This window comes from Antechinus flavipes, chromosome 1 (assembly GCF_016432865.1).
Source record: "Antechinus flavipes isolate AdamAnt ecotype Samford, QLD, Australia chromosome 1, AdamAnt_v2, whole genome shotgun sequence".
NCBI classification, from domain to species: domain Eukaryota; kingdom Metazoa; phylum Chordata; class Mammalia; order Dasyuromorphia; family Dasyuridae; genus Antechinus; species Antechinus flavipes.
Genome location: NC_067398.1, coordinates 540,669,093 through 540,684,656, shown reverse-complemented (window position 1 = coordinate 540,684,656; position 15,564 = coordinate 540,669,093). Strand labels below are relative to the sequence as shown.

Genomic DNA, 15,564 nt, shown 5'->3' with positions numbered 1-15,564 from the left:
AGGTGTGAACTCATTGAACTCCAATGAGTAAAGGTGTGAACACAAGCCTTGTGTTAATTAGTTCTACTTAGTACCTTGTTTCAGGTTCTGCCCAAAACATCTTCTTGTAAGATTAGATCAACTCTAATTAGTTAGCAGTTAGTAAGGATTCCAACATCTCCCCCTTTCTTTTGTTAGATGAAAACACCAAAGGAAATAGGAAATCTAATCAGATTAGTGGGTTTCTGAAGGGGTACACATAAATCCATCAATATGGGCCAGAACTTTGTAACCGATATACATGGTATACATAAATCCATCAATATGGGAGGCATTATACATAATTTACATAAGCACATAGCAATATAACACAGGCTAGTAGTAATGTAACAACATGAATCAACCTGAAGATTTACACATGTCCATAAGCCCTAGAAATAGTCCATAAGCAATCCATTGTCCATTAGTTCATGTGCCAGGAATCTAATAATTCTTGTAAGCCCTGAAGTACTGCAAAAGGTCTCATCAACAATTTTTCATCTCAGGGAAGACAATGATTCTTGCTGGTTTTTCAAGAACTAAAACAGTTTCATCTTGTGTTAGGAAATCCAATAATTCCTGAAGATTTTAAAAGTCTTTTTAACAGTCTCCTTGTCAGCCATTTGATTCTTTCTCCATTTGTGGAAATATAAGCAGATCCTCTTCCCCAAGCAGTTAATCTAATTCCCTTCTATTTACCAAATTTGGGATTTCTCCTCATCATCTGGTAATTACATTGGAGCTGTTTGCACTGGATATTGCCTTGTTGTCTTAAAAGGCCTGTATTCTTCCCAACTGTAATCCTGATTGCTTTTCTGTTGGTTGATGACATCAGAGTTCTGAATTTCTAAAGTCTCTCTGGGTGTAACCTCAGCTGCTATCATGCCCCACTTGTCCTTTGATTGATACTTTGGAGCTGGGCCTTGCCTCTCCTTCCTCTGGGTCAATATACATTTAGAGGCCCAATGAAAGCCTCGGTTACATTTTGGACATGGGCTTTTGGGTTTTCTCTCACCCTGTCTTCTCATTGTATCTCTGTATCTACATTGGGCTCTTAGATGTCCAATTTTTCCACATTGAAAACATTGACTAGTTTCTCTAGAATTCCTCTGCCAAGAAGGACCTTGTCTTTCCATGTTCATCATAGTTTGGGCATAATAAGCATTTGTGCCCACTGTGGCACAGCGTCTTATAATCCCCTCCAAAGGAGCATCTTTGTTTAGCCCCCATATAATTCTTTTGCAAACCTCATTGGCATTTTCTTTAGCCAAATGTCTAGTCATTATTTCTGTTGCTGCATTATCTCCAATGGTTCTTATTACAGCTGTTTGCAAACGTCCCACAAAATCTGCAAAAGGTTCATTGGGACCTTGCTCTATTTTTGTGAAAGCATTATTTCCATCTTTCTGTCCAGGGAGAGAATTCCAAGCTTTTATTGCAGCCTTAGAAATTTGCTCATACACTGTTATGGGATAATAAATCTGTTCTGAACTCTCTGCATACTGACCTTGACCAGCTAGTTGGTCAAAAGCAACTTGTACAATAGTTCCTGTTTGCCTATTGTGTTGGGCTTGAATCCTACATAATCCATGAAACTCTGAAAGCCACAATAAATTTTGTCCCGGTTCAAGACATGTTTTAGCGATGGATTTCCAGTCATTCGGGGTTAGGATTTCATAAGACAAATTATCCAGTAACATCTTCACATAAGATGATGTAGCCCCATAAAGAGTGCAACCCTTTTTCAAATCTTTAATTTTTCCCAAATTAAAAGGAGTGTATTTTCTCTCTTTTTGACCTGAGGAGTTGAGCTCTTCAATCACAGGATATGCATTTATAAAATCAGATATATCTTCTCCTTCATTTTTTGCTTTAATTAATGCTTTTTCTAATCTTGTCAAATTCTGCTTTACAGGAGAAGCTGACTGTGTTTCTGTCTCTCTCCCTCCCCCTTGTTCCACCCATGAAAGGTTAATTGCAGGGGGAGGGTCATGAGATGTGGAATCACCTAATTCCTCCTGCTGTGAAGTATCATACTCAGAATTGTAATTAACTCCATTCTCATCTGATTCGTCCTCCTTTTCACCTAGTAAAGTTGGCACTTCTTCCTCCTGTACTTTCCTTTTCATCATTCTATCACTTAAATAACTTCTTATAGCCAATTGTATTACATTATATGTATTAATTATTGAGTTAGGCCCATTTTTATCATAGAATTGACAAAGATCCTCTCCAACCAATTTCCATTCATTTAGATCTAATTCCTTATCAAGAGAGAAACAAGGACATATGTCCTTTACAGTTTGTAAAAGTTCAGTGATTTGCTGTAAACTTATAATTAAACCTTGGCTTTCCATAACTTTGACAATGCTCTCTAAACATTTTCCTTGAACAGAAACAGGCTGTTTTCTAAATATCTGTCCCATCTTAGATGAAATTCTACTTTAACTCTTCTAACAAAATTTCTTTGTTGCACTCACCCTAATTTCTGGGTTGAAGAGTCTTTTCCACTGGATCAGGATCAGAGGCTTTTCCACTTGAATCAAGATCGGAGCTTTTCCACTGAAATCCACTGAGGGGGTCTGTTAGCCCCACGTTCAGGGCGCCAAAATGTTGTGATCTAGTTCAGATGGATCTGAATCAGTCCCTGTTCAGGCGCCAAAATGTGGTGAGCTTTTTCTTCTCAAAAAGCAGCCAGGTGATAAAAGTTCAGATCTTTTATTATCTCCAATATAGCCCGGTTAGCTTAGAGGCCTATCTCTCTGCTTGGTTCCAAGAGCTCTCCATGTCATTCCGGTGAAATCTCGACTTGTAGCTTCTTCACTCTGAAAAACTTCTTTGACTGGCTCATTGAAGCTCATTTTATGCTCCTTCAAGAGAGGGATTGTGGGTTTTCTCCCATAGTGCTCTCTCTGGCCCAAAGAGCTTCAAGGGAGGTGTGAACTCATTGAACTCCAATGAGTAAAGGTGTGAACACAAGCCTTGTATTAATTAGTTCTACTTAGTACCTTGTTTCAGGTTCTGCCCAAAACATCTTCTTGTAAGATTAGATCAACTCTAATTAGTTAGCAGTTAGTAAGGATTCCAACAGGCATCCTTGAAATTTATAGTTCTTTGTTACAACAAAGAAAAAAAATTCATTCCCTATATAAATGCATTATGACTACTATCTTTCCAAACTTGGTCTTATTTGATCTTATACATTTGATCCTACTTAAAATATTTTCTTTAAGATTGTTTTCATTTGTTTTTAAAAGTAACTACTGTAGATATCATAAAAAAATCATGTTTATATTTTTATATGGATAATTTAGGGCATTAATCTTAGTTCATTGAAATTCACATCCCCTTTTTTTGAGAGGCTATTATATTAACATAAGAAATGAAGAATTTTCTTTGGAAGTCAAAATTTTAAACTTTAAGTAACTAATATTTGTTCAATCTAATCCCAGTTTTGTATGTACAAATGAAAATTTTAACTAATAATTTTAGCTGACATGCATTAATATAGTAGTTTAGCATTTTTGTCATATAAATATCTGTAAATTAGGTATTATTCCCTTTTGACAGATGAGAAAACTGAGAGGTTACCTAGCTAGTGAGTGCAAGCTCTAGAAATCATCTGACTTTTAGACAGATGCTCTTTCCACTATAAAAATTTAGAATATAAATATAATTCTGGGAATGTAATTATGTAAATATAATTCCTAGGAAGGGAATAAATATAAAGCCTAAAAGGCACAAGGTAAAAAAGGTATTATTAGGATTAAAAGGAGTATTAGGATATCTAAATGTAAATAATGGTATTAGTATACTATAAGCTGAATATAACAGCTTTTTTTTTTAAAGGGAGGGGGTAATCTTAGACTGTGTAAAGGTGAAATTGTGCTTTGTCACAATTAGATGGTATCTTGAATAATGTTTTCATGTTTTAAGAAAGGACATTGTTAAGATTAATAGCATTTAGGGAAGAACAAACAGGATAGTAAAAGTTCCTTGAAATCAAGCTAGGTGAGAGTTGATTGAAAAAGGGTGGTTTGGCCTAGAGAAAAAAAACTAAAGAGGGCCCTGAAAATTATCTTTGATTTTGAAAGGCTGTTCTGTGGAAGTTATTAGATTTATTCTTTAGGGCCCCAGAATGAATAACTGTGCAAAGAGCAAAAGAAACAGAAAGGCAAAATCAGCCTTGATAAAAAGAAAAACTTTCTAATACTTTTAGCTATCCCAAAGCAGAACGGGTTGACTCAGAAGCTAGTGGGTTGCCCTTAATTGGAAATGGGTAGAAAACCAATGGCTGATTATGCCGTAGAGGGTATTAAGGTTCAATCACAGTAGATGTCTCATATTCGACTGAAACTTAACATGTCCAAAATAGAATTCAGTATTCCCTTTCTCCCACAACTTGTCCCTCATCCCAATTTCCCTTTCTAAATTGAGAAAACCAGAAAATCTCAGCATTCAAATTCATCTCTTTCCTTGTTCTTTTGCTATAATCAGTTGCTATAGCTTATCATTTACACTTAGAAAACATTTATGTTTCCTCTATAGTAACATAGATACTTTTCTATTTTAGACCTTCAACATCTCTTACCTGGACTATTGTAAAATCTGTATTTGCTTTGCTACCTCCTACTATAAGAATAGTCTTACTAAGGCTCAGGCTCATGACCATGTGACTGCCTTGCTTAAAATCATTTTGTAGCTCCTCATTATTCATAGAATAAAAGATAAACTCCTGTTTATTTAAAGCCTGTCATTTAAAGTCCTCCCTAATGTGTCCCAGCCTCCTCATCTCCGACTCTCAAAATTGTTGTTTGCCTTCTAGGCTCAAATCAGCTATCCCCAGATCCTCCAGGAATTCATGTCTTCCCCTTCCTTAATTTTACTTGTGCTGTTCTTATTTGTGTGTGTTTTGTATTCCCTCTCCTTCTCTTGTAATCTTGAGGGCAAAAACTATCTCATTCTATCCCCAGCACCTAACATCAATGTTTGTTGTCTTCAATTAAACTTGACTAGATGTGTCTTCCAATTCTTAGATTATTATTTTGAGACATTATTTTTCCATATAGAGAATAGATAATATTAAATTGTAATAAAACATGTCTTTAACTATGTCATTTAGCTAATAAAGGATTTTTCATTTCGTTTTCTCCCTGGAGCATGTAACACCATGATCATGGTGATTAAACTCTGAGTTCAAGGGATGAAGTTAACAATCCTCCAAAATATGATAGAACCAACTACCTTTTGTGTCTAGGTTGTTGGAAGATGACCTTTGGGAACCAGGTATAGTTTTACACAAAGCAGAGCCGAGCCACATTAATCACTTTCTTCATTTCTACTTCATATCTTTATTTCAGTACCTCTACTCAAGAGCCTATAATGAAATTCTTATCAATTCAAAATTTCTATTCCTTTAATTCTTTCTAAGTCTTATTTTTACTGTCTTCTAAGCCCCACAGCTGCACTCATTCTAGTCACTTAACTGTTCCATGTACACACTATGATAATTCTTAATTTTTGCTTATGTTCATCCTCCAATTTATGTTGCATCTCTCTTTTTCTAGAACAATGACTTTTTGCCCTTGTAGCCATTATAAGGATAAAGATTGAATTTGAGTTTTCATTTGTGTTAGGAATTCCTACATGAGAAAACCACCTGTAGCAATGTAGGTCAGCACCTTCTCTGTAACTTGGAGACTCAGAAAGACTGTGGCCCTAAGAATCAACTTGACCTTAGACACAGAGGCAGTAGTTTTAAGAATGCATGGTTTCCTAGTTTCAAAAGTCAGTTCTCTAACATTGCATGTTACCTATTATCTTTTACTTTAACAAATAGCTATTCTTTAAAAAGAAAGTTACTCTGGTTGTTTATTCTATATGGGGGTGATAAAGGTCATTTATCACCTTATAAAACTGAAGAAGTTACATGGAAGTTAGTCTTTGTTTGTGACTTTTATTGCAGTTCCCTATAGAGAGTCTGGGACATGTTCATTGTCAATCTCTTAGAGAGTATTAAAATTCTCTCCTAGGGATTAGGGATGATTTTTTTGGCTTAGTTCCTGGACCTAGAGGATCAGAAAGAGACTAAGTCTTGATATTTGGGATCAACAAGCCTTATATTTGCCTTCTGCTATTATTGGGAGTTATTAAGATAGTTCATGTTGCCTTTTTATCAACCCCGAGTTCTTTTTTCTTTCAAGAGACAGAATGCCATAAATCTAAGAGTCTGTATGTATTTCCATGGTGAAAGTAGAGCTCGTTGGAATGTTGGAGAGTTGTTTTTCTGGCTAACCCAATTTCATTGCCTATTAATTTGCTATGAGAGTATTCTCTTGGTGAATGTATTGGTTGTGGTAAAGGTTTTCTACATATGATTCTAAGAGAAAAAATGTGATAAATTAAAGAGGAAGCATAATTGCATTGCTTGATTATGGATGATGGTAAATCTTTTATATGTGGCTTTCAGTTTCAGTGGGGATGAAATAAAACTGTTCTATATCTAGTATATAATGTTACCATGAAGGAGGAGTTGGGGAGGGAATAAGAATTTGCATAGCTCCTATCATGGACCAGTCCCTGTGATCACTGACACAGCTAGAAAGTGTCTAAGACTAGATTTGAACTTAGGTTTTCTTTAACTGCAGGCCTAGTACTATCCAGTGCTCTACCTATATACTCTACATGAGTGCATATACAGAAGATGGGGATCCCCTTTCCCAAATTTATAAAGACCCAAATATAAGCTAAAAGAGAAATTAATTTTACTGGGATAGTCCCCACATTGAACCTAGTCTGTGTAAGTCCACAACATTTTTCTTGGTGAAAAAAAAAATCTATAGGCAGTTATGGGATAGCAATGTATTATACTATATTCACAGAATTGATTCTAGTACACCAGCCTGAGAGTTGATCATAATCCTCTTGTTTATGTTAAAGGCAGGAAGTCTCCTCTGCTTGTTTTCCTCACTGACTTAAATACAGATGTCTTCCTGCCATGTAAATTATAAAGAAAGCATTTGTTCTGGACTCAAGTAACAGGAAACAATTATGGCCTCCATTTAAAAAGGTGAATGGTTCTACTTTTCCAGTGGTTATTGGTGAATCTATGGGGAACCTTGTCTTGTTAAATGGATTGTAATTACTTGCAATAACTTTGTCATCATAGTTAAGGGGTCCCTTCTGGGAATTTTGACTGAAAATACAAGGTTTGAACATGGCTGCTAGAATTCAGGAAAGATATGACTTTTCCAATAGCAACTGCAACATTTCCCCCAATTTTTTTTAGTTTACTTTTTTAAATAGTATTTATTTTATTTTTAGCATATGAAATAAAACAAACATTGCCATAATAGTAGAATAAAAAAAGATCTCCATAAAACTACAAATCTATTATGTATAACTTGCTATTACTTTTAAAATTCCATATATGCAATATGCAATTTCCATTTCCCCTGTTTTTATTCTCTTGCTCCACTTACCGAAGGCTACTGTTAGACATACACACAAATATATATGTAAAATCATTCTATACATACTTCTATTTATCATTTCTTTTCTGAATATAGATAGCATCTTTCTTTACAGGGCCTTTGGAGTTAATTTGAGTATCTATAATAGTCAAAGTGACTTAGTGACTCAAAGTTGTTCTTAAAACAATATAAGTTACTGTATATAATGTTCTCTTGGGTAAAAAGAGCAGAACCAAGAGAACAATTCATGTTTTTCTAAAATCAAGAAGCTTATCATTTGTGTAACATAGTAGTATCCTATCATGATTCTTAAACACAACTTGTTCAGTCATTTCCTTGCCACTACAAAGACATTTATGATAAATATTTTAGAACATATAGTTTCTTTTCCTTTTCCTTAACTATCTTTGGAAATATACCTAGTACTAATATTGCTGAGTCAAAGAGTACTGTTTTGGGAATAATTTCAAATTGTTCTCCAAAATGGTTGTATGAGTTTACAATTCTACCAATAGTGAATTAACCTCACATTTTTTCCATATTACCTCCAACATTTTGTTGCCTTTCCCTTCAATCATTTTATCTGCTCTGATAGGTATGAAATCTCAATTTCGAATCAAAAATGATTATAGTGTATTTTAATATGACTATAAATTGTTTTTAAAACAAATTATCCAAGATCAGAAGGAAAGCAGAACATTAGGGGAAAAATTAATAGTTTCCCAGATAAAGGTCTCATATCTCAAATATATAAAGAACTTTGTAAAATCAATAAGAATATGAATTATTCCTCAGTAGATAACTGATCCAGTAGATATGAACAGGCAGTTTTCTGATGAAGAGATCCTTTAGATATACATTTAGAAAAATATCTCAAAATAGACTTATGATTGTGATTGCATTTTTCAAGTCATAGGGCAGAAATGAGAGGAGTGGGGCACAAGGTAAGTTTCATTGCCAATAGCATTTCTGATACAAAGAGCCTTTTAGCTAGCTCTTGGATATCAAGATAGGTTAGTATCCTTCCTACTTGTCTGGGGTTACAGAGCAGCCATGTTTTAAAATGCAAATGATAAAGTTTAGTATTTTTGTTCTTTGTTCAAAAGCCTAGATTAAATAGTAAGAAGTGGAAACAAATGAAAGAGGTTATTTTTTAGCGTTCAGTGTACCTCCTTCCCATAACCACTTTGTATTCATTTTGCATGTTATGTATGTGTGTGTGTGTGTGTGTGTGTGTGTGTGTGTGTGTATGTATACACACACACACATTTTCTCCCATTAGAACGTAAGGGCCTTAAATTTGACATTTGTCAATGTCAAAATATTTTTATTTTTGTAGGGAGTTAAGGTGATACAGTGCATGAATCCCTGAATTTGGAGTCAGAAAGATCTAGCAATGCTACCATGGGTAACACTTTACCTCAATTTTCTTTTCTTAAAAATGAGAACAATAATAGTACTTTACAGATTTTTTGTGACAATAGATGTGTTATTTGTAAAGTTCTTGACAAACCTTAAAATACTAGATTAATGTTTATTATTGTTGTTATTTATTAACCATAATTTATTATTATCCTTGTTAATTAGTAGAGAACTTGTCAAACAATAAATACCTTGATTTATTGATTGAATATTATCTTCATCTCTCTTCTCCACATTCTTCCTGAGATGAATCTTCTATATTTCTTTAGTTAAAACTGTTGTGTTCTGTAAGAAATGACCATCAGGATGAATACAGAGAGGCTTGGCGAGACTTACATGAACTGATCCTAAGTAAAATGAGCAGAACCAGGAGATTATTATACACTTCGACAACGATATTGTATGAGGATGTATTCTGATGGAAGTGGACTTCTTTGACAAAGAGACCTGAGTTTCAATTGATAAATGATGGACAGAAGCAGCTACACCCAAAGAAAGAACACTGGGAAACAAATGTGAACTATCTGCATCGTTGTTTTTCTTCCCGGGTTATTTTTACCTTCTGAATCCAATTCTCCCTGTGCAACAAGAGAACTGTTCGGTTCTGCAAACATATATTGTATCTAGGATATACTGCAACATATCTAACATATATAGGACTGCTTGCCATCTAGGGGAGGGGGTGGAGGGAGGGAGGGGAAAAATCGGAACAGAAATGCGTGCAAGAGATAATGTTGTAAAAAAATTACCCTGGCATGGATTCTGTCAATATAAAGTTATTATTAAATTAAAAAAAAAACCTATTGCAAAAATTAGGAAACAGGTTGACAAATGATGAGCAAGAAAACTGTTGTATTTGTTGTAAATCAGAACTGAGTATTTTCTGATTATGAATCCATATGACATCATTAATCCAGTTGATTAGTACTATCAAATTGTCTACATAGAATTGGCTATGCATCTGTGATCATTTGTGGTAGCAAGGTTGTCCCACTTTCCTTGACATGGACTTTGTAGTCAAGCATATTGCTGTGACATGCATAGAGGAAGCCTCAATAGCCTGGAAAAGAGATCATGGTCCAGGTGTGTTACAGAATTTTAAAGTCACAGAATTTCAGAAGCAGAAGGGTCCTAGGAAGTACAACCCATATTTGAAGATTTTTAGAAACAAGTGATCAGCAATATTCTACTTCATGATGACAAGAAAACTGTTCATTTTTATTGGAGCACATTCTACTTTTGTTTATTTCTTAATGATTGTTAGGCTTAAGTACTAAACCTGTCTTAATTTCAGTTTCCCAGTTTGTAAAATAGGGATAATAATAGCACTTACCTCATAGGATTGATATGTGTAAAGTGCTCTAGAAATCTTAAAATGCCATAAAACTTTAGCTATTATTATGACTTTTTTCTTTTACTTCTGCCTATCACTTCTAATTTTATATTTTGAGATCAATTTATTATTTAACAAACACTTATTAAAGGATGTCATAGAATACTGTTCTAATTACTAAGTTTTAGTGATTAAAAAAAAGACCCAAAAAGGAAAAATGGTTCCTGACCTCAAAGATCTTACAATTTAGATGCTATTTAGTAGTTTTAATTGTGTTTGACTTTTCATGATCCCATTTGGAGTTTTATTTGCAAAAATACTGAAGTAGTTTGCCATTTCCTTTTCCAGATCATTTTTTACAAATGAGGAACTGAGGTAAACAGGATTGAATCATTTGCCCTCAATCACACAGCTAGGAAGTGTCTGACGCCAGATTTGAACTCACAAAGATTAGTCTTCTTAATTACAAGCCCAGTGTTATATCTACTGTTCCACTTAGCTGTCCCTACAGTCTAAAAGAGGATTAATAAAAAATAAATACAAGAAAAGGTCCTAAGAGCTGGAGGATGAGAGAAGGATAGAATCAGGAAAAATCAGAGAGGACAAGTATTATCTCTTCTCCACATGACTCTTTTAGGTATTTAAAAATTATTAATGTTTCTCTCCTCAAAGTGTTTTTCCTAAGACTAAAAATCCCTAATTTTTTCAACTGATCCTCATAGATCATAGTCACTAGTTATCTCACCATTCTGGTTAGCTATCCAGTTATCAATGTCTGTCATGAATATGACATCCACAAGTTTACCCATATGTAGTCTGATTAGGGTAGAGAAAAGTTGGGCTATTATGGGGACTTATTCTCAATACTCGGTCTCTTTTAATGAAGTCCAGAAAGATATTAACTTTTTTTGTTGTTGTTGTTCTTGTCACATCATATTGTTGAATCTCATTGGCTTCGTAGTCCACTAAAATATCCAGATCATTTTGATGATAGCTATTTTATCCATCTAGTAATGTAAAATTGATTTTTAAACCAATGTAGAACTTTATTTTTATCCCTATTTGAATTCATTTTAATAGTTTTCAGTCCATCATTCTGGTCAGTATACATCTTTTTGGAATCTGGTTCCATCTACCAATTTAATATCTTTCTTTTCTAGCTTTATATGTAAATTTGATCAGTAAATCAGCTATGCCTTTATCCAAATTACTGATAAAAATATTAAACAAAATAGGATCAAGGAAAATTTCTGGAGACACTTTACTCCAAATTTCAAGTTGACATTAAACTATTCATGATATACTGTTTACCCAGTCACTCAGTTTATTCAAGATAAATAAAATGGAGTACTATCACATACTCCATTTATATCTTTATTATGTTAAGAGCATGAAATAATCAACTACTTTGCTGAATTCTAGGTATCTTTCACCTATTATTCCTCTTATTTACTAGTTTAGCAACCTCTATTGTTATGGGCCAGAACTTGAAACAAGGTGCTAACTCACTGGAATTGATAGAAACAATGCTTATGTGCTTAAGTTCACACCTTTAAGAGTTCACACATTAGCATTTGAGATTCACAAGATAGGATTCAGTTGGGAGATTTACAAGTCAGGAACCCACAATCCCACTCTCTCAGAGGAGGGGTCAAGCTTTGACCTCTAAAAGAGCATATAAAAGGATGAGCCTCAGCCAGGAGTCAGTGGGGGATTTGGAAGAAGAGAGGCTGAAGCTGGAAGAGGGAAAGAACTAGCAACAGGAGCTCTTGGAACCAAAAAGAGAGAGATAGGCCTCTAAGAAAGCTAAGTAGGCCATTTTGAAGGTAACAATAAAGGATTTGAATTTTTAACAGCTGTCTGCATTTGAGGTGATTACTCTGAGCTGAAACTAAGGCTGCCTCCAGAAGCTCCCAAAAAAACCTGCTCCCAAAGAACGATCATAATTTACAAAAGAAGAACACTACACTCTATAAAAATGGAAATGAAGTTAATCTGACACAATCTCTTGATGAAGCTGTACTGGATTTAAATGTTGTTCTTGTTAATATGGTATGTAATTTGGAAGGGAATAAAAATTAAGCTTTACAGATTAGATATAGCTTGTACCCTCTTCCCTCCACCGCCCTTTTTAATATCAAGACAACACTGACCCTTCTCCAAATTTTCAGAACCTTTTCTGTTCTCTGTGATCATTCAGAGATCACCAATAGTAGTCCAGCAGTTTCATCTTCAATTAAACTTTAAACATAAAACAACCACTGTCAAGTAGAATGCCATCATCTATATCATTCTAAAATCCATAAATTTAATTTTTACTTTAGAACTCTATGTATCACTGTCTTATGGAGATGAAAATCATTTTTCTGCCCAAGTAGAAATGTATATATAATTTTTTCAGATCTCTTTGTGATACTTTGGAACGATTTGCTCTTCAATATTGGTACTGTTCATATTCTTTTATGTAAGGATCACAGAATCTTGGAATTATTTATTTAGAGGAGGATTCATAAATCATCTAATTTTTTTCACAACGTGACTGCTATATTTAACATTTAAATAACTGAACTCTTTACATGGCAGGAGATATAGTAATCACTAAGATTATTATTACAGTTTTAGAAATTGTAGTAGTTGGGAAGTTGTTTCTTATCCAAAATCTGTCCCCTTTAAATTGTGCCCATTGGTTCCTAGTCTGTATTCTTGTACAAACTAAACAACATTAATCTCTTTAAGTTAATATAATTCAAATGTTTAATTTTTTATAAAAAAGTGATCATATTATTTCTAATACTTCTTCAATCTACTTATCCCCAATTTCTCTAATAGCTATGAGTTCTATTTCTCTTACTACCCTAAACATCTTCCTTTGGACTTGATATTTTTTCCATCCATTTTAAAGCAATAATGTCTGAAATGAGTGAGTGACCATCCTTTTTAATAGATAGTTTTAATCTTTTTTTATTTTTAGAATGGCATAAGCAACAGTAAATTTTATTTTCTTCTAGATCTGTGCTCATGGCTGATCTTGCAATGGTCACTAGTTCTCATTAAAATTATTGGAAATTAATATTTAAAATGTTTGGATAGGGTTTTTTAAGCTTTAGAAATATGTTGTCTTTTGGGGGGGTCTAAATCAGTGTCTCAGACTCATTAGCTATTTTATCCAGAAAACATTTTATAAATGGCTAAAACCAAATGCTATCTTGTATAATCCATGACTGTTAATGCTGTGTCTTGTATGGCTTGAATAGGAAGAGGAAGAAAGGTGGCTCCATAACCTTCTTGGTAGTTAGTTTCAACAGACCAAGTGAATAGTATTGCTAGCAAAACAGGTTATAGATCCCCAATGAATAAATAATGATTATCTAAAGAGATATCTAAAAATAACTAAATCAAGTAATTTAACTTTTAAGTAATATTAAGCAAGTCATACCTACTTAACAAACATGCTCTGTAGGATAGCATAAGGAATGAAAATGAGCTCTCAGATTATAATCCAATTAAGAAAGGGGTATGAAGTTCTGAGGTGTTAAGTGAATCCAGAAAGTCACCTGAAGATGAAGTGGACAGGGATAATGGGATGATATGAAGTCTAAAGAGATAAAACAATTTGATTCATTCAACTCTTTCTTAGTTGGGGAAAGGAGGACACTCATCTTTGTCAGCCCTATGTTCATAGCAATCTAATGCATTGCAACCAGGCCATAGCTGGCATGAATAATTCTGATTGCATTCTAGAGGGAAGGTGAGAATAAATGTTTCTCTTTTCTACATAGCCATTTAAAATAGAAAGTATTTTGTACTGATTTCAAAGGGACTTCTGACACTCTGCTTTTGTGACTTTGTCCAAATTTACTTTAATGGGAGTAGAATTAGATGGCTGCTGCTGACATTTTCTCTTCCTGTATATTATTCAATTGCACACGAATTAGTTTGTTTAATATTTCTATTTCTAAAAAAATGCCATGGGGGGAGTGGAGTCAAGATGGAAGAGATAGATAGATCTTTGAATTCTTCCTGACTTCCCTCAGAATAAACATGTGATTAAGCCGTTAAACAGGTTGTGGAGTGACAAAACACACAAATATTTGGAATGTAACAAATTTTCAGCAGAAGATATTTTGGAAGAACTTCAGAAATGGTTTTTCTCAATAGGACAGAAGGGGAAGGCCACCCAGTGCAGGTGCAGCATATGGAAGTCCAGAGTAGAGAGGTCTTCACACGCAGAGGGAATCTGCTGAGAGACTCTTAGCCAAAATACAGCAGCATTGCCTACACCGTCCTGGCTCAGAAGCCAGTGGATCAGCAAACTATTGTGTGACCTCCAACACAAATACAGAAGGCAAATAGTAGGTCTCTAAACCCCAGCATAATGCGGACTTGACTGCACCCATTCAGCATAGGAAGCAATCTAGTATCATTATCCCAGAATGAAGGTGTTGTTGCCTGTAGAGGAAGCTTGAAACAATCTCCCCTTTGCTCCAAATGTAGACCTCAACCTTGAAAAATGAGCAAAAAAACAAAGAGGCCCTTGACCATAGATAAGTATCATGGAGACAGGGAAGAACAGATCTCAAATCATGAAGACACTAAAGACAAAATATCTCCCAGATAAAACTTCAAAGGGTGATAAAAAAATTGTTCTTCAACTTAAAAGATTCTTTTGGAAGAATTCAAAAAGGGTCTTAAAAGAAAGTTAGAAGAAAAACAGGGGGAAAAAATGATAGCACAACTTCGTAAAAAATAGAATTAGTGAAAAAGAAAAAAAAGCTAATGAACAAAACAACTCATTAAAAATTCAATTGGCCAAGTGCAAAAAGAGGTAAAAAAGGTAACTGAAGAAAATAATTCACTAAAAATTAGAACTGAACAAATGGAAGTAAACAAATCAATGAGACTTCAAGAATAAATTAAACAAAAACCCCAAAATGAAAAAAAAAATACCTTATCAGAAAAACAACTAAGCTGAAAAATAGATCCAGGAGAAACAATCTAAGAAATTATTGAACTACTTGAAAACTATGATGAAAAAAAAAAAACAGCCTAGACTACATTTTTCAAGAAATCATCTAGGAAAACTGCCCTGATATTCTAGAAACAAAGGGTAAAATAGCCATTGAAAGAATTCACCAATCACTTTCTTAAAGAGACCCCAAAATGAAAACTCCAAGGAATATTGTAGATAAATTCCAGAATTATCAGATAAAGGAGAAAATACTGCAATCAACCAGAAAGAAACAAATTAAATACTGGGGAGCCACAATCAAGATTACCCAGGACCAAGCAGCTTCCACTTTAAAAAGCTGAAGGGTCTGG

The 15,564-nt window shown here is 34.2% G+C and overlaps 1 long non-coding RNA gene across 2 annotated transcripts in view; it reads right to left on the bottom strand.

The window, feature by feature from the left end:
• Positions 1-15,564, bottom strand: part of LOC127544117 (uncharacterized) — a 54,293-nt gene that overhangs the window by 16,673 nt on the left and 22,056 nt on the right. For both annotated transcript variants that reach the window (XR_007949374.1, XR_007949373.1), the window contains exon 3: positions 9,104-9,197. This is a non-coding gene — a long non-coding RNA (uncharacterized LOC127544117). The remainder of the gene's footprint in view (positions 1-9,103; positions 9,198-15,564) is intronic.